General features: G+C 37.0%; 1 pseudogene; it reads left to right on the forward strand.

The window, feature by feature from the left end:
- The first annotated feature begins 1,418 nt into the window (after positions 1 to 1,418).
- LOC149179033 (pyrophosphate-energized vacuolar membrane proton pump 1 pseudogene) lies at positions 1,419 to 2,410 on the forward strand (annotated as a pseudogene).
- Positions 2,411 to 27,362: the final 24,952 nt, after the last annotated feature.

Below are 27,362 nucleotides of genomic sequence, written 5' to 3' on the forward strand. Positions count from 1 at the left end.
TTTCACCTCCTTGTGCTTCTCGTTGTGCTTCTACAGGAACTTCCTGTAGAAATTGTGGGAAACTAGGCATGCATTTCAAACAGTGGTTTGGCAAGCATGGTAGCTTCCTCAAAGGTTCAGAAGTCCTCATGCAATCTTCCAACTCCTCCTCCATCATCTCCATACCTGCATCACAGCCAAAATTCATTTTGTCATACCATGCAAACACATGCAAAGGCCTTGAAGCAAAAATACCTAGAGCCAAATTTGTTTTTGCCATAACTTGAAAACCATGCATCCATTTGACAAACCGTTTTATGGGGAATTGTACAAGGTTGATGACAACATGCCTGAGCAGTTTCAGCCAATTCCGGTGCACGGTTTCCAAGGAATCAGCCTCCATCACCATCAGCCATTTTTGCATTTTCTCCATAACCGTGCATCCGTTTCAAAACCTGTTTCATGGGGATATGCATGTGAGTGATGGTAACCTACCCAAGCAGTTTCAGCCGGTTCCGATGCACGGTTTCCGAGAAATAAAGCTCTGAAATCTTCAGCCATTTTCCATTTTTCTCGAAATCCGTGCATCCATTGATCACGAATTTTCTATGGGAGATGCATAATGATGGTAGGAACATGCTCACCGAGTTTTAGATCAAACCGATCTACCGTTTGGGAGAAATGGCAAAAAGAAGTTCTGGTTTTGTGACCATGCAGCAGCAGCAGCTTGAACGGGCAGAGTTGAACGTGGAAATGAACTCCTGCAGCTTAGATCCTTCCAGAGGACACCTGCACAAGAAAAAACAGCCATAAATCATCAATCAAGCCACCATACATGCAGCAAATGAAGATCAACACATGCATGCAGCAAAAAGCTTCACAGCAGCCAGTCGACTTGCAGGTACGTGACTAAACTAATTCCTCTGTTTCATGAATGTAATTCGAGAACTGCGTGAACAATGAGATGGTTGGATTTAGACAAATTGGTGGCCAGCTAACTGGCCACCCTCATCCAGTTCAACAGCACTTGGTGGGTGAATGAGACACGTGCGCTCAGCCATCTCAGGAAGAAAATTGAAAACAGGTAGTGATGGACAGTTAAACTTCAGCATGCTTGATGGATGAGATTAACAGCAGAAAACAAATAGTTAAACACTGCAGTGGAGACAACAGTCGCATAAGCCAGCACACGTATGTGCCACCTCACTCCAAAAATCACGCAGACATCACTGAGCGCTCGGCTTAAGTTCAAAGACCGTTAGTCAACTTGCACTTGCAACATGATTCACTCGAAGTGTATTCAAATTCAGGTATTGCTTCCCTTTTTGCGAAGTTACATACTCTGAAATGCGAGCTCATGCTGTGGAACTATTGTTTGTCTTGTCTCAAGATGGAGATAAACGAAAATTAGCAGAACATCTTGAAGAAAAATATATGAAATGGTTAGCAAAACTTATTTCAACATCTTCAAATATGGTCTTGGCGGTTCTTCCATGGCTCTGTTTGGCAGCGTAGGTGGTGGTATTTACACCAAAGCAGCAGATGTAGGTGTTGATCTTGTTGGCAAGGTTGAGAGGAACATTCCTAAAGACGATCCACGCAACCCAGCTGTCATTGCTGATAATGTTGGTGACAATGTTGGAGATATCGCTAGTATGGGATCAGATCTATTTGGGTCCTATGCTGAATCTTCCTGTGCAGCTCTGGTTGTTGCATCCATATCATCATTTGGAAACTCTCATGATCTTACTGCCATGTGTTATCCCTTGCTTATTAGTTCAATGGGTATCATTGCTTGCTTAATCACAACTCTGTTTGCAACTAACATATTTGAGATCAAGGCTGTGAAGGAAATTGAGCCTGCATTGAAAAAGCAACTTATTATCTCCACAATAGTGATGACTATTGGCATTGCTGCTGTAAGCCTAGTTGCATTGCCTTCATCCTTCACTATCTTCAATTTTGGTGCCCAGAAGGTTGTAAAGAACTGGGAGCTTTTCTTCTGTGGTGCTATTGGTTTGTGGTCTGGCCTTGTTATTGGTTTTGTCACTGAATACTGCACTAGTAATGCTTACAGCCCTGTCCAAGATGTTGCCGATTCATGCAGGACTGGAAGCAGCAACTAATGTTATATTTGGGTTGGCTTTGGGATACAAATCTGTTATTATTCCCATATTTGCTATTGCAGTAAGCATTTTATGAAGAAAAGAAAGCTGCCGCAGTCGGAAAGTATTGTCATGTCAGGAACAGAAACGTGAATCAAGGTTAACCAATGGAAAAACAGTGATTTAAAGGCCTGGAAACACTTTTTCCCATCCAGCTTCGGCATGCAATATCTATTCTCGGGCAGTTCATTGTACGTGTGTGCTTTTATAATACATTAGACTTGCCATTTGTGTTGGATTCGTCAGCTTTCAGGCAGCGCAGTTCAAGGAGAAGGCACCCCCAGCCAAGCAAGTAAAATCAGTGAAATTGGGTCTACAGGAAGCTAGCAGACTGTTTCTACAGGAAGCTAGCAGACTGTTTCTACAGGAAGCCAGCGAACAGTTTCTACAGGAAAGTTTGAAAAGCGGGAAGCCAAAGGAGAAATCGGCCGAGATGCTAGCCAAGGAAGTCACCAGGGCCATCAAGGACAAGGGGAGAGATTTGGTTGCTCAGAGGATGAGCAACACTTTCAGTAGGGGGGTGATGATGAGCCCCAAAAATGTACAATTGTTTGGGCTCATTCAACCTCCTAATTTGGCTTAGTCCACCATTCTCATTTGTTTATTGCATGTTTTTGATTATTTTTATGTTAATAGAGTGAATTTGGTTAGTCATTATGCCAACAAGTCTAATGGGTGCTTTGTGTAGCCTTTTTGGTCAACTTGGAGACAAAATTGAAGGTCTTAATGAGCACTTGGCAGCCAAATTCGTGGGAGAACAAGCTAGAGGATTTGTAGGAAGGTGTCCCCCTCATTTATGAGCCCTTACCTCGAATTCTCCACCATCAGCTCAGAGTTCAAAGGCCACCAAATCAATAAGCACAAGGGCAGCCAAGCAAGTCAAGTAGGACTGCTGTTAACTACAAGTCTTGGGCAGCCAAGTCCCTAACTTTTAGGAGGACTGTTGGGTCCTCAAATTGTATAAATAAGAAGGCTTGGGGCCTCATTTTGGTTAGCTAGTTGGTAGTCATTTTTGTAGCTAGTGGTTAGTCATTTCGTAGCAGCTAGTTAGTCAATTTGGTTTTTGCTCTTTGTAAGCCAGTTTTGGCATGACATTAGACTTTTGATTATGAATAAAAGCAAGCAGTTTTGGATCAAATTCTGAGTTTTTAAAGGAGCCTAAAGCTCTCGGGGTTGGGCCCAACCTGAGAGCTCAGGCCTCCTTCCTTTGTATCAATATTGTTCCTTTAGCATTTCGTTTCCATTTTCCTTTACATGCATTCGAGTATAGCTGCTGATTTAGATTTCCTGTAGTGGTTAAACAGTTGCTGATTTGGATTTCCTGTAGAAGTTAAACAGATTGGTTTTATCAGTTAGAATTGCTGTAGTTGTTTGGAAGTAGGCTGAGTAGATTAGAGTGAATAACAGTTAAAAAAGAACAGGCTGACTGTATGCTCATGATCCACCTCTTTCTAGAGGCAGGGATCGCAGACTGTGCTGCCCATTCAAAAACGTTTGCTTACATGTTAATGCTCTCTTGAACACAGTCTTGGTGATGGATAGAAGTGTCCATGAGTGTCAATTTCTTGGAATGCTTCATTGCTTCAGTACCATATATCAGTTTCCTTCACGAATACATTGCTGTTCATTGGTTTAATAAGCTGTTGGCATAAGTTAATAACTTTTACTTGCAGGACTTGGATGATTTGTCTCATTTACACCGTGCAACGCTACTCCATCGTTCTCCTACCTTCCCGAACCGTGCCCAGACCAACTATCCATCCTCCAACGAAGCCCTTTGTTCCTCAACTACCCCACTGCTCATATCCCCTGTTTTTTTGCCTTCCATTCCCTCTATTTCCTCTAAGACAAATCTGCCTCTACACTCACCCTCATCTCCTCACCTCACTGTTGCTGAGCCATTACCACCTCATTTCCATCCTACATATTCCCCTATACCACTCCATCACTTCACCATCACCCAAAACTCCCACGGTAGGACATCCTGTAGAAGTTAACACTCTTCCTGTAGAAATTCCTGAGTTTCCTGTAGGATCCCCTGCAGACATCCTGTAGGAGCCCACACACTCGGTTGCTGAGCATTTGAACGTGAGGAACCTCTGTGGACTGATGCTAAGGATCCCTTGGGACCTCTCCTAGCCTCCCTGACCTTTTCCAAGCTTTCCTTCCCTCTGCACCACTTCTGCACAACCAAACCCTAATAAGAACAAAATCACAATCACTCCATCCACTTAAGAAAAAATACAAAAACATGTCTTTTCAGATGCAAGTAGTTTAATTTCATGCATTTCACATCACTAGAAGTAATGGCATCATCTTTAGACATTTGCACTCTCACTATTGCATCATAGAGGTTAGACTAGTCAGATTAGGGTTTACTAGGCTTTCCATGTTTTGGTTGGCTTTCAGTTCGTTTTTGCCAAGTAGATTAGTTTTCTTTGAGATAGCTTTCGTCCATCATTTAGCAAGCTTCTTCTGAGAGCATATAGAAGTTGGCTTGAGCCCTAGCGGACTTGTGCCAGCTGACCAAGTGACAGCTGCGACAAGAGCTAGTACTTGTGCATACAGCACCGTCGCTTCCAAGTTTGTACGAACTACTGGGTTGATAAAATTAGAGATAGGAAGCCCCAGGAGTTGTAGCATTATTGCTACAATACTGGAGCCCACCATATTGTGCACAAGAAAGAAAAATATTAAATAAAAGACTTCAGAAGGATCCAATTCCATGGAATCACGACTGCACGCAGGCAGTCAGAGCAATAAAAGAGAAAGTCAGAAATATTCAGCCTCTCTCCCCTATCAGAGAGGAATGGGAGAAAATCATTATGACAAATGCCAGTTATGAAGGATGGGGAGCAGTTTTGTGCCAGAAGAACCCCAGCAGCAAAAGTGAGATTGAAATCTTTCAATATGCATCTGGATTATGGGCCAAAAATCAATTGAATTGGTCAAGTCTGAAGAAAGAACTTAGAGCAGTTTGTTTGGGAATAGAAAAATTCAGGGACTTTGTTATCTACACCAAATTCACTGTTAAAACAGACTGCCAGGCATTAAAATTTGCCATTCACAAATGTGATTTTGAAGACGCTGCTATGGTCAGATGGATTATGCAGCTTAGCCAGTATAATTTTGATGTTGAATTTGTTAAGGGTGATAAGAACAATTTTGCAGACATGTTGAGTAGGGAATTTCTGTCCGGACATTCAATCCTAAGCCTACATTGCAATTATATCAGGAGAAGAGAAAGCACTATTGAAATAGAAACACCAAATGGTTGGGTAAGTTATATGCTTGAAATTCCAGTACTTATCCATGATGTAGATTGGTATCCGATCAAAGAAATTAGGCACCGAGAAGATATTCCTTATCTATGGACAGAAACAATGCAAGATGAAATGAATCAAGAATCAGTGGAAGCTTTAGAGTATCTGGAACACATTGACAGCATACACTATACTCTTGAAAGAGATGATGAGGATGATTATCGAATGACAAGTTCCCACATCACACTTCGAAGGTTTGATAACCATCTTCATCGGTAAAATTATGACCCCGACAGGCAAAAGGAATCCTTCTTTACAGCTATGAACCTCCAAAATTGCTCAGCCAACTTATTTTATTCTATACAGTCCTCATTCATATTTGAAGGTATGACAGCAGAAGCCTTAGAACGAGAAGACCCCACGCCAGATTGGTTCATTGAGTGGTGGCAAATATATGGACTCTCGGCATTGGTCATAAAGCTGTATACACTACACATGCTTAAAATTCCTGGTTTTAGTGAACCAAGATCCCACATGAATGGTATAGCATACAAGACTGTTGAAGACATTGTTGACATAAATGATTTTTCTTTCTTGCAAGCAATCCGACGCTGCGGTCACATCAGATGGTTTGTCACAAATCAATACAAGGCAAGGACGATATCTTCCAGTACCAATTATGAATATTTCCACCATCAGGTTGATATCTCATCAAATCCTTTCCAACCCATCAACTTTATGGAATCACCTAATAGGAATAGTTCGCAAATGTGGGAATCAGAGAAAGAAATAAGAGTGCAGTACTTTAATAATTCGCTGATTGAAAGGTTCAGATATCAGCATTACACACATCCACAAATAGAATATTACACAATGGATTAAGTGTTGTCTTTCTGGCCGACTATGGCGCCGGACGAGCTTTCGTGGATTCCCTCGCCCTGGAATCTCCACTTTGTACAAATCGAGATTTGCATATCTCGTCCTTTAGTCATTCCAGTCTTTCGAGGGTTCTCGTTTGAAAATATCCTCTGTGTAAATAACGTATGTACAAAGATTCGGTCCCCACATGCCTACGGCTCTCTGTAAAAAGAGTAGGGACGAGATAACATAGGACGATATTGTCCTATGCCCGAATCTTGCTTTCAGCAGACAAGTCCCGACCTGTCCGTTTTTGCTTTTGAGTCATCAGTCTGTACATAGTCCATTCATGGATGCTTGTTCCCTTCCAGCTTATAAATAAGAGCTAGTTGCGAAGTAAGATTCATTCGTGTTTGGAGAGAGTCTTGAGTCTTGAATCTTGTGTTTAGAGTTTTTGGAGTCGAGTGATTTTCCTGCTCTGCATCTGCGGACCATAGTGTCTGATCTGCTTGCATCACGAAAATATTCACTCAGGTCTTGTAGGTCTGGTTTGGAAGCATGTGCATCAGTGTGCTCGGCACTGGTGAGAACCTAAAGTGGTTGAACCGATAAGGAAAAGTCTATAAATCTGTGAGTCTGTGAAATTTCTGAGGCAGAGTCTGTTTATTGCCAGGCAGCTTCCGGTAATACTTGTTCCTTGCGGACGGTAGAAAGTCCGGTAAATGCAATGACAGTCGATCTCTGTAAAGAAAATATCTTTATGTAAAGTCTGCATCCATATAATAAAATTCCACGAGTTCATATTTCCGCAAGCTTGCAGTGTTAATTTATCACTTTACTATCTGTCCTTTGACTTCTAAAACGAATATATATATGTATCAGCCTCCAAGTGTCATAATCATTTAATGTGGAATTTTAACAAGAATTCTAATGGTTAAATTCATGTGATGACAAGATTTAACTTTTCAACTTCATTAGTAACAAGGATAAATCTATTTTATAAAAAATTATAAATAAAAGGAAAAGAAAAATTCTACAAAATGGTTTTACATTTAAATTTATCCTTTGTTTCTTTAACAAAAATGATAAATTGTTATGGAATGAAGGTTCAAATGAAGTGTATGATGTCAAAAATGGAGTGGCCACAGATATTAAAATTTAAGCACAATAATAGTTGTTGGAATCAACATTATGTCACATGATGTTAGGTCCCTATACTACTAGTGTAAACCCTTATTGTTATTGTTGTGCCCATGCAGTCCCAATATTGTTATTATTGTGCCCCATAGAAGCCCACTATTGTTATTGTTGTGCCCTTACATTGTTATGGTTATGTAGGCTCTGATTATATTGTGACCCCTTAGACTTCTATATATAGAAATGAGGTATTGTCATTTGTATCATCCAATAATTGTTCATGTATGTAATGTAAAGGAAGTTTACCCCTCAAAGAGGATAATTTTGAAATAATTGATCTATCTCTTTTTTGATATGGTTACATAATATTTGGTATCAAAGCTTTAGATTCTAGGGTTTCACTGCTTGAAATAGGCCATCATGGAATTTTCACTATAAAGTTTCTTCTACGAAGTGTCAAATGCTAAAATTGAAACCGCTTGGAGCTGAAATATTGGTGAACATTGTGTACAAATTTCATATTTTGTATCGTTATATTGTAGGAGACATGATCTGAGGAAGTTAGGGTTTTTGCAAGCTCCAGAATTCCATCTCAAACAGTTAACCTAGAGAAAATCATCATAACTTTCTCTCTGAGCATCATATTTGAATTTTGTAAAGAGTGGAAAAAAGATAACGGAATTTTTTTTTTGGTATCAATTTCAAGGCCAAAGGTAGAAACAGTGACATGTGGCACTCAGTACAATTTCGCTCTACTAAACTAGTTTATAAAGGTCATCGTGGAAGATTGGGCATAACTATTTCTTGAAGAATCCAATATTGGTTGAACTTATTGGGTTGGAAATAAGACTCAAAGAGATACTAAATTATGGAATTTTAGTTCTTGGAGATTCACAATTACAAAGATACAAGTGCTGCAATTTATAGCTCCTAAAAGTCAAGAAAAAGGTGTGTATTTTTTAAATTTTGCATAATTTTTGTTTGAAAATTAGTTTGAAGTGATTCAAAGGCATTGTGAAGCATAAATATCATTGTTTGATTCAAAAATGAATCAAAGCAAGAAAATGGAAACACCTAGTAAGTAACCAAAAAGATCTATTATGACGCATGAAGAAGAGGAAGAAATGCAACATGATATATCAAAATTACGAGACCAAGTGCAACAAATTTGCTCTCGCAAAGAGTAACCAAAAATGAAATGGAAGCTAAGATGGATGGGTTGAGGAATCGTTTAAAATCAAACATGGAAGGTTTCAAGGATGGATTAAAAGAATACATGGAAGGTTTGAAGGATGTTTTAAAAGCATACATGGAAGGTTTGGAAAAGTTGCTTCAAGAAATGCTTCCTAATGGAGAAAAGATATTAGATGAAACTCATGATGAGAAAAAAGGAAATGTTAATCATGATTTCATAGAGTCTAATGTTGGATTGAAGACCCACCATATTCCAAAGATCGATATGAGGAATTTTGACGGCAAGGATTCGGTAACATGGATACTTACTTTTTTTTTCACATAGGAAAATCTGGGTAGATCAAACCCGAATGGAATCAAATCCCGCCGGACAAACTATCCCACCGGAAAATACTACAAATTGAATAATATTTTGATCTCCATAATGTGCAACACACACAAAAGGTATGCATTGCAACTTTATATTTAGAACCCAATCAATTTGTATGGTATCAATCGATTTGTTCTCGTAAACCAATTTTCAATTGGTCAATTTTTATAGAGGAAATGATAGCACATTATAAGGATACAAAGAGCAACACCTTCTTTATCCAATTGCTAAATTTCAAATAGAAGGGTTCAATAGCGGATCACATTAAGGACTTCCAAAAATTGAATATAAGGGTAAATGATATTCCATAGGAACATATGATTGATGTCTTCATAGGCACTTTAAATGATAACATCCAACATGAGGTTTGCCTTTGGGAACCTAATTCATTGGAGAAGGCATTCAGGGCGGTAAGAAAAGTTGAAAGCAAAATTGTGGCAACAAGGAATTCTACCACTCACAACTATAAAGATGGAAGTCTTGTTGCTCCTATCCTTCCACAACCTACAAGTTTGACACCACAACAATTAGAAGAAAAAAGAGAAAAAGGGATTTGATATAATTGTGATAGAAAATACACTAAAGCTCATATGTGTGCCAAGAAGAAATTATTTTACATAGATTATGAAGAGGAGGAAGAAAAAGAAAAAGAAACATCAAACAAAGAAGATATATGACAATAACCAACCCCAGAAAAAGAAGAAATGAATTCGACCATATCTTGTAATGTATTGGTAGGAATTACCATTCCTCAATTTCTCAAGATTGAAGGACATATCAAGAATGAAAAGGTAATAGCATTGATTGATTCAAGTAGTACCCATAATTTTATTCATTGTAATACAACCAAGGAATTGAATTTCTCTTTATATCCAGCACCAGAGTGTCAAATGATGGTTTCAAATGGAGGAACTATAAATTTCTCTATAAATTGCCATAATATCAAGCTAAAAATGGGGGATTATGTATTGAATAAACCAATTCTTTCCATTCCAATGGGTGGCACTGATGTTGTACTTGGATTCCAATGCCATACAATCTTTGGGTACTATAGATTTTAATTTTCAAGAATTTTTCTTGATTTTTTTTGGGAAGGAAAGGAAGTTGAATTAAGGAGCTTCGCAAGGAAACTAGGAAATATAATTAGATCTAATGGCATGACAAAGCTTCTAAAGAAATAGCAATGGGGTGTAACTTTACAATTATGCTCACTAGAGATTAAAACATCGAAATCATCTATTTCTCCAGATCTCCAAAAATCCTTAGACAATCATTCCAAGGTATTGGAGACTCCCAAATGCCTCCCACCTATTCATGATCATGAAATGCTATTCAATTGATTCCAGGAAGTGTTCCTCCAAACATCAAGCCATACAAATATCCCTATGCCCAAAAGAGTGAAATTGAACATATGGTTGCAGAAATGCTAGAGGTCAATATAACTCAACCCAATCAAAGTTCTTTCTCTTTTCCAATAGTATTGGTACATAAAAAGGATGGATCATGGCACATGTGTTGGATTATAGGGAGCTCAACAAGCTCACTATTAAAGACAAATTTCCCATTCCTATCATTGATGAATTGTTGGATAAATTACATGGAGAAATTTACTTCACCAATTTGGATCTTCATTCACGATATCATCAAATTAGAATCAAGACTGAGGACATTATGAAAACATAATTTATAACTCATAAGGGTCATTATGAATTTTTGGTCATACCTTCTGGCCTTACCAATGCACCTTCTACATTTCAATGTTTAATGAATTCCATTTTCAAACCCTTGCTTAGAAAATTTGTGTTAGTATTTTTTGATGATATACTAATCTACAATAAGTCTTGGAAGGATCATGTCCAACATGTTGACAAGGTGCTCAAACTATTGGAGGAGAAACCATTATATGCAAAAACATCCAAATGTTTCTTTAGAGTACAGGAAGTGGAATATCTGGGTCATCTCATATCTCATGAGGGTTTTAAGGTATACCCTATCAAAATTAAATTCATTAAGGAATGGAAAGTCCCAACAACCATAAATCATATTCAAGGCTTTCTCTAGTTGACAGGGTATTATCGCAAGTCTGTTAATAATTATGGGAGAATATCAACACCTCTAACAACATTATTGAATAAAGATGCATTTTCTTGGACTCCATAAGAAACTAAGGCCTTTGAACATCTTAAATAGGTAATGTTCCAAGCACCGGTCTTTGCTACGCCAGACTTCACAAAAACCTTTATTGTGGAATGTAATTCCTCAGGAAATGGAATTGGTGTTGTTTTAATGCAAGAAGGAAGACCCATTGCTTTTGAAATTTGTCCAATCAAAGGAATGTATTTACTCAAACCTATTTATGAGAAGGAAATGTTGGCAATACTACATGCACTAAAGAAATGGCAACCTTACCTAATGGGAAGACACTTCAAGGTAAAAACAAATCATGATAGTCTTAAATACTTTGTGGAACCAAGTTTATCTTTAGAAGAGTAGCAAAAATGGGTCACAAATATGTTGGGTAATGACTTTGAAATCGTCTATAAAAAAGGGGAAGCAAAATGTTGTTGCAGATGAACTCTCATGAAAGTATGAGGATGTGGAATGATTGTTGTGTGCCATTTCTATTATCCAACCAAATTGGATAATCAAAGCAAGGGATGAATGGAAGAATGATGAAGAAGTGTGGACGCGCTTTCAAATGTTGCAACAAGATCCTAGTATATATGATACATTTAACTGGAAAAATGACTCATTGTAGTACAAAGATTTCTTATATCTTTGTAAGAATTCCCAACTCAAACAAAATATTCTTTTGGAATTGCACACCTCTCCCATAGGAGGGCACTCGACATCTTTAAAAAATTACTAGAGGGTCAAGAATGAATTTTTTTGGGAGGGCCTTGAATTTGATATTCAAAATTTTGTGGTGGAATGTTTGGTTTTCCAAAAAAGTAAAGTTGAGACAATTAAGACCCTGGGTATGTTACAACCTTTATCCATTTCAAGTCAATGGTGGGAGGAGGTTTCAATGGATTTTATTAGAGGTTTACCTAAGTTCGAAGGAAAGAGTCTCATCATGGTGCTAGATGATAGACTTACCAAGTATGCATATTTTTGTGCATTATCTCATCAATTTAAATCTGGTACAATTGCTATTGCATATATGGAAATAATTCAAAATCTACATGGAAACCCAAAGATTATTGTAAGCTACAGAGATCCCATTTTCACTGGAAATTTTTGGACGAAATTATTTTCTTGTCTGGGTACTAAATTAGCTCATAACTCATCTTATCATCCTCAATCTGATGGGAAAACTGAGAAAATCAACAAATGTTTGGAAGGATATCTTCATTGCCTTGTATCTGATAAAAAAAAATAATGGGTCAAGTGGTTACCTCTAGTTGAATGGTGGTATAACACTTCCTTCCATATTGGAGAAAAAATGACCCCATTTATGGCACTTTATGGATATCATCCACCATCCATCGCGTCATCTTTAAGAGAAAATTCTAAGGTTGAAGCAGTGGAAGATCACATCGAGCATCAACAACAAGTTCTGCAACTCTTAAAGTATAATCGAATGAAAAAACAAGCATATCAGCATTGCAATGAAAAAAGTTTTGATGTAGGTGACTGGGTATTTTTATGGCTATAACCATACAAAAAAATGTCCCTCAAGCAAGCTAATAATGATAATAAATTATCACCAAAGTACTATGGTCCTTACAAAGTGTTGCAAGGATTTGTACTATGGTCATTTGTATCATTCAAGAATTTTTCATTTATGTAATGTAAAGGAGGTTTCCCTCTCGAAGAGGATAATTTTGAAATCATTGATCTATGTTTTTCTTTGATATGGTTACATAACACATGAGTACAAGACTAAGACATTTTTTGATTATCTATATATATGTGTGTCTGTGTGTGTGTATAATACACCATTCATTATTATATATAATTTTGTATAAATATAACTAGTCATTATTTAGTTGTTAATATAATTTATTACATAATATAATGGATTATATTATATATCAATTAAGGAGTTATTATGCTAATAGTCATCCCCTATTGGAAATGGGGTGTTGGAGATATGTTATTTCAATGAAAACACTAAGTATATGGCTAGGTCTTAAAATGTTGAGAATTTTTTTATTGTCGCTCTTTAATGGTAGGTTCTAATTACATAAACTTATGGTTAATGTGATTAATATAAGGTTAATTTCATATATGTTAGGATTTAGCAAAATCTTTTTCCATGTATCATGCTTCCATCCACCTACCATTGGTTCACATTATGCTGGTAGTGGAGGGCTCCTTCACTAGGTAGTTTTAGCCTCCCTCACTGGTAGTGGTGATGCCCTTTTCTATTAGTGGTATCTCTTAGAACTATTTGACACTTTGATTTATCTCAATCTCATCTTAATTTTTGTGGACTATATAGATTTGTCTCCATTAATTGAATGCTTTGGTTGACCTCCATTTCACATATTAGCAAAACTTTGAGAAAAATTAGATTAAAAAGGAAATTTAAGATTTATCAAGAAAATTTAGTTTACAAGATATGATCTCCATTTCACATATTAGCATAACTTTGAGAAAAATTAGATTAAAAAGGAAATTTAAGATTTATCAAGAAAATTTAGTTTACAAGATATGTCACCAAGTGCATCCATGGCTTTGTACTTTTTATTAATTTAGGACACCTCTACAACAAACAAAATGGATGTGAAAGTTAGTAGTAATTTGGAATTTAGCCCTGAAAAAACATCTAGTGAATTTAAGATGTATGGATTCTTTTGAAAACACTTTAAATTTGTCTTGAATTTTTAATTTGAGATCAACCCATGTAATATATTTCCTTTTCATTAATTTGTTTTCCATTCTTCTTTTGTTAAAATGTTTTGGCTAATTTTGTAATTTTTTTTAATGAATGCAACAAGCATGCAAGATATGTTAGGGATAGAACTATGAATGATGCAAAAAGTGCCTTTGTCGTTTGGCCTTTCATTGGAAAAGGAAATTTTTTCTCATTTAATTGCTATGCCAAGGGATTTAACATAATATTTAAGGCATTAGAGCCCACTAAAATTTGGAATTATTCCTTTTAAGAATTGGTTTTTATTTTGATTCAAACCTTAGAGGTACATAAAATAAATAGCCTTGTTATTTGCAATTTTCTAAATTGATCAACTATGAGAAAACATGATTGAATAGTCAAGTAATCCATGGGTTGTAGTTGACTCTATTGATTATGTTCAACCATCAGTTGGGGAGGCCACATAAATTGATTTGCTAATCAACAAGACAATTACCACATTGGTTTATGGAGTATAATAGATCAATCAATATAGAATCCATAACAAAGTCCAATATATCACTGCTTGAAATTCTTGAAGAGTAGTTCAATAAGGTAACACCTAAAGTATACTCATAAAATGCAACATCCCTCCTACAAGTAAATTCATACTTGATTGACTCAAATGACCTATAGGATTTTGACTTACTAAATAATCGCACTATAATATACGAATGGATTTTGCATCTAGCTTCTTTAGCTTTTCATATGGAATATGAGCCTCAGGTATACATCCATTGAATGTTTTGAGTTGTCTATATAAGGCTTTACTTCCATTCCATTTATAAGAAGGAATTATATCCCACACAACTTTGTTCGAAACCATGTTTAAATGATAGAGTAGCAGACAACATTTTCGCTTAATCCAATTGCCATACCTTTGGTATGAATAAATTCCTTTCGATTTCAACCAATTCTAATATTCCTATTAATAACACAATTTTTTTGAGGTGAGTAAGGTATACATCTTTGCTAACATATATCTTTCCATTTCATGTAGATTTTATATGCCTTTCTCACATATTCTTCTCCATTGTCGGATCTCAAACAAGTTATAGGTTGAACATATTGATTTTCAACCAATTCCATAAATTCCTCGAACTTTTCAAAGATATATTATTTATTATTAAATAAAAAACCTAAGTATACCTATAAAAATCACAAATGAAGATCAAAGAATTACTTTCACCTACCATTGATGGTTGATTCATTGCACAAATTTCACCATGGATAAGTTCCAAATGAGTGTTTTCTATTCAAGTCTTTCCTATCTTAAAGGAATATAGTGATTATTTGGAAGCGCACACACTTCACACACACCATTAATATGAACTACCTTGAGTCTTACATTAATTATATTAGACTTGGTCATCAATTTCATATTATGAAAATTTAGATTTCCAAATATCTCATGCTAATTTTTTCTCTGTCATTGGTCCTAGATATGAGTGCAATCAATTTTGTATAATACATAGATAAACCACATAACACATACAATTTGTAGTTTTTCCAAAGATAACCTCAACAAAAACAAAAATTTCATATTAAAATCATTCACAACAAACCTATCAACCCAAAATTCAACCTTCTTGCAAATCTAGGCTAGTTGGGGCACACAAAACAAATTAGCACTCAAACTTGGTAAATGATACACTTCAATCATGACACCCTTCAACATTCAATCCTACCATAACCAATAATAATAAGTACTTAATCATTTGAAAAAAACATTTCTTCTAACGTATCTTATTCAATGAAGAAAAGATATGAGCATTCTTATCATATGATGGGTATAGCCAAAATCTCACTTACTTTTATAAGTGTTAAAATACAATGCCGAAGAAGCACTAATGAAATAGTTATAAAATTATCTCCCTTATCTTCTAAAACTTGATGTTATATGTTGGTTTATCGGTTACCTAATTCCTCACCTTCAACATTTTTTACCTCTTCCTCAATATTATTGGTCTTCATCCAACAAGTCTTTGACCTATCCTTCCTTTCAATAGTATTGACATGTCTTTTTCTTCTTATTTTCTTAGTCAATGGCTAGTCATTGAGATTCTTCTTGTTAGTATAGTTGATACAATCCTTATCAAGGAAACCTCTATGATATTTCTCCTAAATCCATCTATGACCCTTTCTTTATATCTATGTCATCCTTTGTGCTTAGGGAGATGGACCTAATTCATAATCTCAAATTTATTTCCATCAAGTTATTTGTAATGTGCTTAATTAAGAAACCATAAAAAGGATCAAATATATATTCCTTATGATATTCTTCTTTGGAAGCTCATTTAGCATGGTATGTTGAATAAAAACATGACCGAGTAATTTAGATTCATCAATATCAATGTTATAATCCTACTATCCTTATATGGAAATTCACTTTTGAATTTACCCAACTTCAACTATAGCTCCTTCATGCTATCCAAATATGTGACATTAGACAGGATTAAGCTAGATTAATTATTTATAAATCCACACTACCTAAATTTTATCAATCTTATCAAGTAGAGCCTTCAATTCTTCTAGAATTGATTTGGAAATTTGATCATGCTTGTTTGAAATTGAATCTCCCTAGAGATGTCAATCTATAAACAATAGGTGTATTCCTTGTCCATTTCATCAACATAGATAACTATAGAATCTAACTTGTAAGATCTTTACAATAATCAATAAAATTATTTAGGCTTCTTGTGTACTATTTAGATTTGGTTTCCAATACATGGATACTATGTTTGTCACAAGGACAAATTAAATGCAACTACATATATTAGATAATAAAATCTAGTAGTCTACTCCAAACACTGTTTTCCATGCATCACACCATGTTGAGAAGTGTAGCAAGAAAAGTTCAATTTGGCTTAGCCTTGGTCAAATTGAGAAAATTCAAAATTTCCACATAAACAAACAACTTGGAGGTAGTTAACTAAGGTGACATGGCTCTTGTCACTCAGTTAACTCAGTAAATTCAATTTAAAGGGCTTGGAGTTCAGTTATGCATGTGTGATTGCTAATTTATAGCAATCCAATTCAATTATTTCCAATTGTACTAAGTTAAACTAGCTCTAATAGTTAATAGAACTAGTTGGAGGTTAGTTCTCTGAGTGGGACAACAGTCTAACTCAGAGATAATCCAGTTAATTGATCAATCAACCAAAAATAACTCATGCATGAAAGGAATTCAAATTGGTTAGTTGTGGTGGAGATTCCAATGCAATGTAACATTCGTTGTAAACTAGTGTTGAGTGTACAGGTGTTGCATGGAATCAGTGATCAATCCTTGGGATGTTGGAAATAATACTGAGAGGGGGGGGTGAATCAGTATTATCACATTAATAAAACTTTTTCCATTTCCATAATGCTACTTCCACAACTTCTTATGATTAAGCTAATTGATCTTCAATGAGTGCATTAGAACATTATCAACCATATTATCAATTAACAGATGTTGTAACATAGAATAGATCATCACACATAAGGTACACACATGAACACCATGATATAAGGTGGAAACCCAATGCGGGAGAAAACCACCTGCTGCAAGTCATCTCAATCTTCTTCTTAATAAGAAAATCCTTTTACAATATTTGTACTAGTGCAGTCTTATACCAGTACGGGAGCTACAACCCCCTTTTCTCTTGTACTAGTCGATCCATTTACTAGTACGCAGGCTACTACCTGCTACAAAGCTCCAAAGATTTCCTTTAGCTCTTGTACTAGCTTAGATACTAGTACGTAGGCGCCGGCCTACAATATTCTCTCCTCCAGGTACCACGTTTCATCAATTTTCATACTGGATACACTGAAGCACAACACATAATTTGAAAGGCTACGTTTCATCCAATTTTCATACTGGACCCAACAACAACATTGAAGCACAATCTTCTGAATCACCCAATCACCAGATCCATACACATACAATGATATTATGAGAGTTATCAACCAGATCTAGTACATAAAGATAAGTCATTAATCATGCTGTTATCTGAACTCAATACCAGTAACCAAACATCAGTTATGCACCCAAAACCCTGCAGAATAGTCAAAGGCAGTTAAAACAAATTTCAGCAGGGACCGTAACTTCACTGGTATAGATCTGCGGATATCTGTACTACCTCCGCACCTGCGCCTTCTGTGGCACCGCGACCACCGCACCTGCGCCTTCTGTGGCGCCTCCGCACTGCGCCTTCTGTGGCGCCTCCACACTGCGCCTCCGCACTGCGCCTTCTATGGCGCCTCCGCACTGCGCCTTTTGTGGCGCCTCCGCACTGTGCCTTCTGTGGCCCTGTGGCGTCTCCGCACTGTGCCTTCTGTGGCGCCTCTACACTGCGCCTTCTGTGGCGTCTCCGCACTGCACCTTCTGTGGCGCCTCCGCACTGCGCCTTCTGTGGCGCCTCCGCACTGCGCCTTCAGTGGCGCCTCTGTGGCGTCTCCGCACTGCGCCTTCTGTGGCGCCTCCGCACTGCACCTTCTGTGGCGTCTCTGCACTGCGCCTTCTGTGGCGCCTCTGTGGCGTCTCCGCACTGCTCCTTCTGTGGCGCCTCTGTGGCGTCTCCGCACTGCGCCTTCTGTGGTGCCTCCGCACTGCGCCTTCTGTGGCGCCTCTGTGGCGCCTCCGCACTGCGCCTTCTGTGGCGCCTCTGTGGCGTCTCCGCACTGCGTCTTCTGTGGCGCCTCTGTGGCGTCTCCGCACTGCGCCTTCTGTGGCGCCTCTGTGGCGTCTCCGCACTGCGCCTTCTGTGGCGTCTCCACACTGCGCCTTATTTAGATCTAGACATTACTCCCAAGAGATCATAGTATTTCAGATCTAGCTCCCATAAGATGTTCAACCCAAAAACTACACCAGCCAAATGATCTCCTTTGCTTTATATAGGCAAGCTCTTCCTCAAATCATGGATCAATACCACGAGCCAAAACCATAGGATCAAAAAACTATTGGACTAATACCATGAACCAACCATGAAAGTACGTGAGATCAACACTTTTTGATGCAATACCACGGGCCAAAACCATAGGATCAAAAACTGTCGGACTAATACCATGAACCAACCATGAAATTGCGTGAGATCAACACTTTTGACGAGGTACCATGGTCCAAAACCATAGGTTCAAATACCAAGGACTAACTGCCATGGACCAAAGGTAAGTTCTCCAACATATACGCGCTTTTCCTCATAGGTTCAAATACCAAGGACTAGCTACCATGGACCAAAGGTAAGTTCTCCAACATATATGCGCTTTTCCTCATAGGTTCAAATACCAAGGACTAACTACCATGGACCAAAGGTAAGTTCTCCAACATATACGCGCTTTTCCTTGCATGAAAGTGCGTGAACTTTTTCTCTACATGAAATAAACTTTTCTCTGCATATAAGTGCGTGAACTTTTCTCTACATGAAATAAACTTTTCTCTGCATAAAAGTGCGTGAACTTTTCTCTACACTATAATTTATTTTCTGAGATGAGTGGGTTGCCATCAAGTACAACATATGTATCATAATGCCAACATGGGAATTGCACATTTATTTTGGAGGAAATTCCTAAATAATAAAGGCTAATTTCCTCAAGATTTACGCAAGGAAATAGGGGCATTGGTGATCAACTATTTGGCTAAGTGTTAACCAGATCTTGTTCATTAAGTAGGAGAACAATTATTCTTTTGTAGGTTGATCTCAAAGTTGGAGCTAAAAATTGTAATAGTTTCTCAATTCATTGATTAATGAAAATAGGCTTGAGGGGTTTTTCCCAATTTGGTTCCCCTTGAAATCAGTGCGTATTTGTGGTTTTTCTTATTGCATGTCTATGCATGTTATTATAAACTGTGAATTTCATTCCGCAGATTAGAAGAATAGAATTGTGTCTCTTGATTTTAGATTAAATTTCTTGAGTAGTTTCAAATCTATCAAATTTCTACATGGTATCAGAGTGGGATTCACAGTAGAACAAGAATTTCAAAAATTTTCCTTAGGATTTTCAAATTTACAGCTTTAGTGCAGTAGGATTTCCTCAGAGTTGGGAAAATGGCCTTCAATGGATTGATATTAGAGTATGCCTTGCAAGGTAACTCGAATTTCATTACTTGGAAGGATCACATGGAGGCAGTGCTTGATGACAATGTATTGTTGGATTATGTCAAGATAGACATTCGCAAACCAGGATCAGCTGATGCCTAGAATCGAGTCCAATGGAAGAAAGATGTAGCCAAAGTGAGGAAAATAATCCTTGAGGGAGTGAGAGATCACATTGTCTCAAATATCCATGGAAAAGAGACACCATTTTCCATATGGAAGGCATTAACTAAACTATTCAAAAATAATAGTCATCATAGAAAATTGGCCCTAAAATACAAACTTCAAAACACTAAGATACATAAAAATGATATTATTCTATAGTATCTCACCAGATTTACACAAGTTCGAGATGAGCTTGGAGGGTTTGGTGTGAATGTTCCAGAAGATGACCCGGTGAGCTTAGCTCTTGTTGGCCTTCCAAAATCCTAGCATAGCTACCAGGACTCTGTGAATGGAAGAGAAAAATTATCGATTTGGGAGTGCTTATGGTTTGATTTTCTACAAGAAGAAATCAACTAAATACCAAAGATGGAGGTTCATCCAAGGGAGAGGAGGAAGAGAATTTTTCATTGGTTAGGAAGGGAAAGAAGGAAAAATGGAATACATATCAAACCAAAGCATATTCTAGCCAAGGGGCAAGAAGAAATAATTTTCCAAAATAAAATGCTTCAATTGTCATGAATTTGGGAACTATTCTACAAAGTGTAAACACAAAAAGTCTAGCAAGAAGAACTCAGCAGGAGCAACAGGGGAAGCATTGACTTCAAAGTTTGAGTTAAACATCACCCTAAACGCATACATAGCCAACATTATGATGGGGAGTGTGTAGTACTTGGACTGAGGTGCCTCATTCCACATGACAGGGTGTACAGATTTTTTCAGTGATCTAAAGGAGAAATATCTCGCAATGCATATTCAACTTGGGGATGACGGAAGGTACAATGCTATAAGGATTGGTATAGTAACCTTTAGGAGGAAGTCGGGATCCCCTCTTCATCTCAAAAAGGTCATGTTTGTACCAGGCTTGAAGAACAACCTCATCTCTATAGCATTATTAGAAGACCATGGCTATGATGCTATTTTCAGTAAAGGGAAATCTGTTTTGAGACACATAACTACTGGGCAGGTGAAGAAAATTGGGGTTCGTGTGAAGAACCTATACAAACGTGTTGTGTAAGATTGCGCTGCATTACGAAGTAAGGCAAAGAAAGTGCAGAGTCAAGATGTTGGTGAACTCTAGCACATAATACTTGGTCATTTGCACCATGGCACCCTTAAAATTATGCAACAAATAACCACTAGCCTCCCTAAAGGATCACTTGAGCAGTAGGATGTCTGTCAGAGTTTTACCTTGGGGAAGTATGTAAAGTACACATTCTATGATCGGGACAACAAAGCAAATGTAGGCTTAGAGAAAGTCCACTCTGATGTTTGTGGACCCTTCTCGACAGCCTCCATTTCCATACATAAATATTGTGTTATTTTTATTGATGATTTATCAAGAAAGTGTTTGATCTTCTTCATGCATAAGAAGGATGAGACATTCTCAAAATTTGTATAATTCAAGGCCCTAGTTGAGATAGAGACCGGAAAGAAGGTGAAGCCTCTCAGGAGAGAAAATGGAGGTGAGTATGTTTCAAATTACTTCAAGGACTTGTGTACCAAAGAAGGAATTCGAAGAGAAATAACATCTCCCCACAACCCACGACAGAATGGGGTAGTTGAGAGAAAGAACCAAGTCATTGTGGGAGTTGTGAGATATGCTACATGACTAAGGTCTGCCACTGCATTTGTGAGTAGAGGTGTGTAACACAACATTCTACTTGTAGAATCAGATTCCTCATCGGATTCTTGGTATGATTACACTGGAGAAGGCCTTCTTAGGGAGAAAGCTGGATGTGTCTCATTTCAAAAATTTTGGAGCCTTTGTTTACTACCATGTCTCCAAAGGTTCAAGGAAGAAACTTGAATCGACGGTAGAGTTGGGAGCTTTTGTGGGTTACACCAAAACTCCACAAAATTACGAGGTGTTCTGACCTTCCCTCAAAATGACAATTGTGTGAAGGGATGTAAAGTTTGATTAGTAGAAAGCAATGAGATGCTCTCGTGAGAGGGAGATTCAAATCCCACCAGAAGAGGAGCTTTTAGCTCCAAAGGAAGAGCCTTAGGAAGTTGTGGAGCACCTAAAAATGGAGGAGAAGAGAGGGGATAGAGTGGAGACATCCACTCAAGCATAACCATCCAGGGAAGTGGAAAGACTAAAGTAGGATGTGAGGGAGAATGTGGGAGTTCCTTTAAATTTTCGCAGGCAAAGGAGGTCACTTGAGAGGTACACTGGCCACATGGCTCTAATGACTAAGCTTATAAAGAATGATCCATCCTCTTTTGAGGAATAAGTTGAGCAACCAGTTTGGGTTGATGCAATGGTGGAAGAATACAAATCCATCATAAAGAATAGTGTTTGGGAAGTGGTCCAAAGACCAACAAAAAATCATTTATGGGTTTGAAATGGATCTTTAAAGTTAAGCATGTTGTAAATGGAAGCGTAGAGTATGAGGATAGATTTTTGGCCAAAGGATTCTGTGAAGTTGAGGGAATTGACTATGAGGAAACCTTTACTCCTGTAGCAAGGTATTCATCCATTAGATCAATTCTTACATTGGTTGCATAGATGGGGTGGAAGTTCCACCAGATGGATGTAAAAACAAAATTTCTCAATGGTTTTATTAAGGAGGAATTGTTCATAGAGAAACCAGAAATTTTTGAGACATTCGATATGGAGTCTCATGTGTGCAGACTCAAGCAAGTATTGTATGGACTCAAGCAAGCACCCTGAGCTTGGTATACTTGTAATAATAGTTATCTCACTATATTGGGCTGCATCAAAAGTGAAGCATATGAAAACCTCTATCATATTTTGGTAGAAGGTAAATTTATTATCATTTTTTATATGTTGATGACTTAATATTGACAATGATGAGTAGTTGATCAACTCTTGCAAGGAGGACCTTGCAAGGGAATTTTAGATTAAATAAATGGGTCTCATGCACTACTTCCTTGGGTTGGAAGTATAGCAAGGTGATGGGGAATTGTTTGTGTCTCAAGGCAAGTATGCCACCAAGATACTGCAGAGATTTCACATAGAGAGTTGTAAGCCCGTGGAGACGCATCTAGCGACCAACTAGAGGAAGGAGAATGCCACTTCAAGTGAAGAGGTTGATGTTACCATTTACCGGTAGCTAGTGGGTTCACTAATGTATCTTGTGAACACATGACCAGATATGTGCTATGTAGTCAACCAACAAAACCAAGCTATGGTTAGGCCAACCAAATTGTATTTAAAGGAAACAAAGCATGTTTTATAGTACCTTAGAGGCACTACCTAGTATGAATTATGGTACAAATGGACAAAGGGAGTGAAGATGCATGGCTTCATAGATGAAAATTGGGTAGGGAGTGCATATGACTGAAATAGTACATTAGGTGCAATTTCCAGTGTTGGGTCTGCAGTAACATCCTAGTACAGCAGGAAGTAAAGGTCACTTAGTTATCTCAATAAATTCAAGTTAGAGGGCTTGGAGTTCAGTTATGTATGTGTGATTGTTAATTTATAGAAATATAGTTTATTTATTTCCAATTTCACTCAATTTAACTAGCTCTAATAGTTAATAGAACTAGTTGGAGGTTAGTTGTGCAGTGGGACAACAATCTAACTCAGAGATTATCCAATTAATTAATCAATCAACAAAAAATAGTTCATGCATCCAAGGAATTCGAATTGCTCAGTTGTGGTGGATATTCCAAGGGAGTGTAACATCAGTTGTAAATTAGTGTTGTGTATAGGTGTTGCATGCAATCAGAGATCAATCCTTAGGAATTCTGTAATCATTTTGGAGGAAATTCCTAAAGAATAGGGGCTAATTTCCTCAGTATTTGCACAAGGAAATAGGGGCCTTAGTGATCAAATATTTAGCTAAGTGTTAGCAATAGCTTATTCATTGAGCAGGAGAACAATTATTCTTTTGCAGGTTGAGCTCAGAGTTGAAGCTAGCAATTGTAATAGTTTCTCAATTCATTGATTAATACAAACATGATTTAGGGTTTTTTCCCAGTTGGGTTCCCCTAGAAATCACTGTGTATTTTTGGTTTTACTTATTTCATGTCTATGCATGATGTTATAAATTGTGAATTTATTTCTACAGATCAATAGAGTAGAATTGTGTCTCTTGATTTTAGATTAAATTTCTCGAGTAGTTGCTACTCTATAAAATTTATACGCATCCTCAAGTAATAAACAAGATGCACGAAACCTCAGCAACCATAAGATATTAAATATGTAAACCAAAAATTTACCGATTGATGGTTTACATCTATCATTCTAAAAAATAATGAAATCAATTTATGGGAGTCTAACAAACAAGTTTTTGTAATGCATTAACAACAAAACTCAATATTGTAGCATATTCATTGAAACAACTGAGAGATGGGTTGAATGTAGATGAAAAATGCATGGCTGAAAGTATTATTTCTCATAATGCATCAATTTAAAGAGTGGGGTGTTTCCACTCATTAAATATGGGGCTACATTTATGCATGGGGAATACATACAAGCTCCCAAAACTTAATTAACACGCCATTATTTTAACCCAATGATCAATTGGGGGTGTGCACAATCTATATGGCCATGTATGGTTCTAGTGTAGCTTCAAATAATGAGAACTATTTTAGGGGATGCATACATGCTCTTAGATAGCCAATTTTATTCTTGAATTTTCCCAATAAATAAAAGACCATTTCTTAAAGGAAACGGATATGACCCGGGTAAAAAGAAAAAAACTATCAATACTAAAAACAACCAATGGTCCACCATACTCAATTAAACCAATTTTGAAACATCGTATAGAAGTGCAAAAGATCTATGATGACAACCATTGATTTTCAATCTCTAAGTATAAATGTTATAGGAGAACATAAATTTATTTCCATTTTCTTTCAATAACCAAAGCACACATTTAAGCATTGGCCATTGACATAACAAATTTTACCCTGGAACCCAAATGAGAAAACTAGATTGATTGGGGATATTATTAAGCTAGAAATTGATTAAAAAATGGTGAGCTACACATAAATTTAGTGTATTGTCACACACTAGAAGGAAACTTGTAGAAGGTCGTGGATCATCAACCATATTCACTCATCATGGGAAAAATTCAATGCCTTCTTCTCTTTTGATCATCAATCAAAGTAATTTTTTCATTCTATCAATTTAATGTTATTTTTCACCATAACGTTCATTTTTAATAGGATACCTTGGAAGGGAAACCAGCACAATGATTCATTTCATCTTCCAAGTAGATTTTGTACATTTTCTCAAGTTTTACAAAATAAATAATTAATTGCTTATTACAAAGTTTAGAAAGAGAATACACCTCCCCATTTGCATCTTTTAGTACCCAAAATCCTTAACTCCCTTTGATCTTGTTTTTAATTTTATTTACATGCCTACCTCCTCTACTGTCATCAATAAATCTTTGAAAAATATCCAAGAAAGGGTGCCTCCACTATAGGATGGAGGATAAAAAGTGAATAGGGGTTGCCTTTGGAATAATATTTATATCCATCTCATGTTAGAGATGGAATTCACTATTGCAATAGGTTTTTGGTAAAGCATATCTCCTTGGAATACAAGTGCAAGTAGTTCACCTTTACCCTTGACCTTGAATCTCTAGGATTTCTTCTTAGCTTTGCAATTCTTAGGATGATGTTTTTGGTGAAGCCTCCAACGTTTGGCATCCCAATGTACAATTAATATATAGTACTGGAAATATTTCTTGCTTGGGTTTCTTATACTTCTATAGGGCCAATAATTTCTAGGCGTATGCACCCTTTACAAAAATAAACCAAATATATTATGCCATACATTTGTAATTTGTGATGATGCTTGCCAACATGGTTTTGTTGGTTCCCCAAGAGGTGGATTATATTTGGATGGTGGAAACATCTCGTTTTTTCCCTCTTCAAAGGTTTTACTAGAATATTTAAGTGGCTTGTTGCACACTCCTTTTCCAACTAACTTCTCCTACATGGGAATGGCTTCCTTTCCAATTCCTCTTACATTGATGAAGGTGGTTAGAATTAAAATTGTGTTGGCTTCCTACCTAATAAATATTAGGCCTTCATGCATGGGCCTCTACCAAGCTACAATGGGGATAAAATCCCTTGGAATTTATTTCCCACCCCTTGGACATCATGACCTATTAGTCTCATTAGATTAGAACCTATGCATATAATGAGCTTCTCAAATTCATTGAAGGTCTCTTGAGGAAGGGCCTCATAAGGTGATTTTAACATGCTTAAATTTGTCATGGTTAGTGGCAAAGAAAGGGGCTTTCCTAGTCTCTTGGATTAACCTCTCCTCTTTCCGATTATCTAGCTAAGATAACTTCTCCCCCAATAAAAAGAATAACAATTTGTTGCTATCTAATTCTTCGTTATAAACCAGAATAACACTGAGAGGGTGGGTGAATCAGTATTATGACTAATTTATCCAACTATTTTCAATTTATACTTTCTAATTTATTTAGCAACAATTGATGTAAGTACATCATAAATCAGCACATGAATCACACAACATCACTATAATCAACATACACATATGCAATATATAGAGGCACCGAATGCATATGGAAACCCATAAAGGGAGAAAACCACTAACCTTCTTTTTAGTTATTTGTGTAAATGAAAGCCCAAACTTGTTGTTACATTATGTTTTCTAGCACCAACCAATAGGAAGCACAAACTCCCCAACTTGCAAGCTACTACTTGCAGGACGCATTGGCCCCCAATTTGTTCCTCAAGCACCCACCAAAAAGAAGCGCTGACTCCCTTATGTACATGAACCAATCTACTGAACCATGTAGATCCCTTCTTCATGCATTTTTAAACTTAGATCCACACGTGCATTGTTACATTATAATTCATATTCATATTTGTTGCTGTCTCCCTACTACAACTCTCACTAAGTCAGTTATCTCACACTACAACAGGCATACTCAAACATTATCTCTGCTCGAAAACTCTCCTCACTTATAGAGCTGATCACAACACTCAAATACAATTCATTACTAATCTACACCAACTTCTCAACTCTTTATACTGGCTTTCTCCCTTCGCTTCCTCCCAAATCTGTCTTTTCTATCATTCATCAAGCTGTCTTGACTCTTGGCCTTTAGCTCTCGTACTTTTCAAACAATTTTACTTTCTCACACACTTGGCATTCTAAGATCTTGAATTTCTTAACTATCAACCTTCTCAGTTCAATATCTCTTAGCTTTTATATTTTTAATCGAACAACCAAACTTTTCTCCATATTGCTACACCTTTTATAGCCCTTATAAGCCAATTACCACAGGCATCTAACTGTGGTTTACCCCTAGTAATATCGATGTTAAACCCAAT

Source organism: Pinus tabuliformis, chromosome 4_1 (assembly GCF_031772625.1).
Source record: "Pinus tabuliformis cultivar Carrire ecotype Pingquan chromosome 4_1, CPIR1, whole genome shotgun sequence".
NCBI classification, from domain to species: domain Eukaryota; kingdom Viridiplantae; phylum Streptophyta; class Pinopsida; order Pinales; family Pinaceae; genus Pinus; species Pinus tabuliformis.